Here is a 5,184-nt window from a genome sequence, read left to right as displayed (position 1 = left end):
ACGCAAGAAAGAAAGACACCGCTCCTCTCCGTTTCGCATTGTCGCGCATTTAAGTCTGCATGCGATCACCTCGTAAGTATATATACGTCCCGACTAAGAGAGAGTGTATCTATTCTATAGTCAAACAATGCAAAGTTAGAAAAGAATTCGTATGGCCAATAAGAGACGATTCAGGCGTGAATGCAACTGTTTTTATACGATTGACTGTACGATTAAGCTTCCATTTTTTAAATAAATTATTTTAATTATAGATATAGCACAATAAAATATAATTGTCATAGCAATATTAATTTTTGAGTTTTGTAGCGTGATATTGGCTATTTTCTCCATTTTCTACTTTATTACTAATTAATAATACTTTATTAATAATACTTTGATTAAGGTATTTCCCTTTGAAACAAATCAATTTTGGAGACGAAAAACGGCAGGAATTAAGTTTAACACCTAATAGTACATCCAATATATTAGTATATCCAACACAAATTTTTCATAACGTCTATAATAAAATAAAATAAAATCTGTAAAATATTTTTAGATATACGTATACAATGCACATACACGCTCGAGTTTGTAATATCTCAATAGAATTCGGATATTGAGCACATTCTGCGTCAGCATTAATATTGTAAATATTAAAAAGAATTAATGATAAAGAAATAAAGATAAAACATTTAAACAATAAGAATCTTATTTTAGACCGTACATGTGACAACACAATCGATAAACTAGAAGCCTATATCGAAGCTGGATTTTTAATGCTTTTAAATAATTTCTATGTGAATTTATATACACTAAATATGTAGTTATTTAAACTGCGCGCCGAAAATGATTTTTCTAACTTATTAACACAATCAAATTATTATAGTAATATCATAAATTAAATTGATAAGCAATTTATAATAATTTGATGCTCAATCTGGCATCCTGTTATAAAAAATTTATTTTTAGATTTTTTCATTAATCTTTAGTGACTAAATCAATTTTATCCCAAGTTCTATGAAATTTTCGTGCACAGTTGTTCCTTCTATTTTTTTAAATACGAAAATAAAAAATAAAAAAGATGAAAATATGAAAAATGATAAACTTAGAATATTTTAAAATTATGATTTATACAAATATTACACACTAGATCAGATTTATTATTTGATCACAGGTAAATACATATATTTATCTAAAACATTTAGTTGATATGTGTTTCATGTTAATATCTCATAATATATATTTAGGAACATAGAAATATGGAACTAAATTTTATATTAGTCAAAGTAATGATATGAACTAATGAACCATATCGCGGAAACTCAAAATTTTAGTTGAACTATTGCTCGATTGCGAGATTGCAGGAAATGCAGATAGCCGAGAGCTATCCAATTCCAATGCGTCGTAATAATCTCCTTTGTGTTATAAGATTACAGAATCCATATCGTGAAGCACTAACAGTCTTCCATATATGTTAATGTTGTTTAATAGATAATTAACATAATGTTAAAATATTTGAATTGTGTCACATAAATAGCCGTAATATTTGCTAAACTAACTTTTCTTTCTAACGATTTACGTATCTAAAAACATAAATATACAAAAAAACATAATTCTATTCATATTTTATTAGATAAGATTTCTTTTGATAATAATTGCACAAACTATGCTATCAGGGATTATACACAATTTTTTTATTTTCCCCTCTAATTATTTAAAGTGCTCATAGTATGGGCATGAGCAATGTTATTTTTAATTTTTTATATACTTAAGATTCTTTATCGTTATAAATTATAAAAGCGAGAAAAACCTTTCGCAAAAATGGCATGCAATTAAATTTCGGAGGTAAACTTGCTTCAATTTTCGATGGAGAATGCCACTCAATAGCTCGTATGCGCGCAAAGTGAATCAGCAGCCTCTATATATGCCATTTTTTTCTAGTTTCTCTCCTCTTAAACAATCTCTGCACCTACTCTGCTCTTTTGTTCTGCAAAAATCATCGTACAACGAATTTACCTCGAAATCAAGAGGCCAACCGTACAGAAAAGGTCTACGCTGTCCTAAAAATTACGTTATTATTCGTACTTTATTATAATTAAATTTTTAATAGCTATTTGTATTATTATACAACAAGGAAATCTTTATGTTTTCCGTTCAAGAAAATCTTTTATGCTAATATTTTCTCCCTTTGGAAAGGGTTTTTTTTTTTCGACAATGCACGCGAAAACGCGTAGGAAGAACCATATTATTTCGCGTTAACCTAGTTTCCATTTTCTTTTTTTTCCCTAGCAGCACAGCTAGGCGCCGAGATTTCAGAGAGGTGGATGTGCGGATGATATATCGATGTGGTATACATTAAAGCTGTGTTTGTGTTTTCTATTAGGCTAATCAAGACCGTGACTGAGAATACGTCGGGTGGATGTGTGCTCGGCGCTACGTAAGGAACACGAATGTATAGCTAGATGTACACGCGTGCACGTGAACGTATACGTATGCGAAGGTGAGGCGAATCACTACTGTCTGGATTCGGGATTATGGAGATTGTGCGCGGAAGTTGGGAAAGCTGTACGTTTCTTGGAGAAATTTTTCCTCCGATTGAAAACGCAGATTGAACTGCACAGTACTTTACTGACTAAACGTTTATTTACATTGTTATATAAAACGCGAGTGAAAAAGAGTATGTTAGTCTTTCAAAACTTTAGTTTCGAGTTGTTAGTAATGTTAGTTCATCAATTCGTTGCAATTAATTTGTCTGGTATATTATATTGTAGTAAACATTACCAGTTTTAATTTAAATTATCAGTTCTAAATAATTTAAATAGAAGAACGAGATTAATTATGTATGAAATGGAAAAATTCAAGAAAATCTTTTGTCATAAAGTTAAAAAATATTAATAGCGCGTTCATAAAATGTTTGTAAAGAACAATATTGTTAAATGACATCTCTTCACAAATATGAGCTAAAAAATATTACTTTTAATTGAATTTTTTGTACATAATATAAAAAGTTTTATCTATTGTGAAATATTTCAATTAGCCAACATTAAAGAATTCATTGTGATTAATTTTCCTGTCAAATTAAAATGATCAATTACTGTAGGAACAATTAAATTTATTATAGCGGGAGAAAGTGTGGCTTAATCACTTGCAATGAGCACATACTGAGGCGAAATAATTACTTATGAATTGCATGCATACGAGAAATATATAGATAGGGAAAAAGGAAGGGTGAGAGAGAGAGAGAGAGAGAGAGAGAGAGAGAGAGAGAGAGAGAGAGAGGGAGAGAGGGAGGGAGAGGGAAGGACCTTTTCATAATCAAATTCATATTGAAATTGGTTGCGCAGAACGTAATTTGCAACATGTAAATATTTACTCGACGATGAATTTATATCTATTATGACAGTAGCTCCTTGGAGGCAATGTTTACGAGATTGCTCGATAACCGGACACGACTATTGCCAACACTACCTTTAAACTCTCCGTCATAGATACTATTTTGTAACTCGTGCCATGGAGAGAAGTAAATTGTTACAAAACTGCATTATAGCTAGGATTATTATACTCCAGCGCGTTTGGACTTCTTTTGCAAGATTTTTTTTGCCCTGCACCCATTCTTTGTTACTGGTCTCTCCTATTGTTTCGGCACAATGCGAGATATATTCGTGAATGCGTAATGAACTTACCTCCGTTGATGTCGCTCGCGCGAGAACAGGAATATTTAAGGCATAGAAGCACTTTTAATATCGTCTTCGCGCGCGCTAAGTTAATTAATCGCATGTATCGAGCGAACGAAATAAAATCTTTTCTTTTCGATTAACCGATCTGTCGCAGTTACTAACAGTAGTGTTATAAAAACTGTAACAAGATATGCGACTAGGATAATTTTACATTTCAATTATTCGTAATGCTTATCTTGTATTACATTTTTATAATAGAAAATGCTTTATTGATGTCGGTTTTTACTAATATTAATTAATTTTAATGTTGACTTAAACTACTGTTTATCTTTCTCTAATTCTAAGAATTAGAGAAAGATAAAAAGTAAATTAAACTGAGATTAAAGTTAATCTACGTATACATTGATAAAAAAATGGACGTTAGAGAAAGAAATAATTAATCGACTTTTTCAAATAGAATATTTAAAAATATCCATATCAAGTTGGTGTGCAATCAAAAGCGAGAAGAAATAAGTAACTAAAGTTGGTGATATGATTAAGGAGCAGCGAGTTTCTTGATTTATTTGAATGGCACCGCCCTCGTGGCACAAAGAGAACAGTATGATAATAATCACGCTGTGAGGCTTGATGACTGGATGCAACTGTTACAGGAAAGTCAGAACTTGGGAAAAAAAACAAACGGCGGTAAGAAATAAAGTACAGCAACCTGCATAAACATCGTAGCGGAATAATAATCCAGATGGATACAGCCGCCGTGATACCAGAAGAAAGGAATTCATTCTTTCACATAATATACGAAAAATTACGTATATAGAGGCTAAAAATATTTTTGCTTTTAGGTTTTTCATTTTCTTTTTACACATTTTGAGTTTATCTTTTTTTATATCTCATATTTATTGATGTCCCTTATACAAATTTTTCACCGTTTTTAGTCCGTTCGTAGCCCGCGCGAACGATTAATTTGAGTGGTGAAAACGTGCATTTTACTCAGTGAGTATGACTCCGTTTTTAGGTTGCAAACAGGAACTTTTCCGTAAAAATGAGTGGTTAAAACGGATTGCACTCATGCAGGACACGAGTATATCTGAGTGGTAAAAACGTATACATTACGAGTATTTTTGAGTGGTAAAAACGTAAATTTGAGTGAAAAAGTTTATACCAGTGCAAAATACTCATTTAGCAATTGTCACTCACATTGCACGTTTTCACCACTCGAAATTACTCGTCGCAAGGCATAACCGATAGCACGAGAAAATCAGCTCCTGTCGAGATTCGAACCGAGGCCTGGTGTCTCCAAGTCTGCTCTACGAGGCTGCCACTTTTCCACTGAGCCACACTCCTATATCGATATTCGCTTACTTATGTACTTCTTATATGAAAGATTATAATTATTATATAGTACACTATTAGAAATGTAACTACGAGCTCCCTTTACATGTAAATGAAGCTTGTGGTTATGAACGAAATTAAAAGTAATGAATGATTTAACCGAAAATTAAGTTACAGTAGTTACTTAAATGTAATGAAC

Source organism: Trachymyrmex cornetzi, unplaced genomic scaffold, assembly GCF_001594075.2.
Source record: "Trachymyrmex cornetzi isolate Tcor2-1 unplaced genomic scaffold, Tcor1.1 scaffold398, whole genome shotgun sequence".
Taxonomy (NCBI): domain Eukaryota; kingdom Metazoa; phylum Arthropoda; class Insecta; order Hymenoptera; family Formicidae; genus Trachymyrmex; species Trachymyrmex cornetzi.
Note: the sequence above shows the minus strand (reverse complement) of the source record.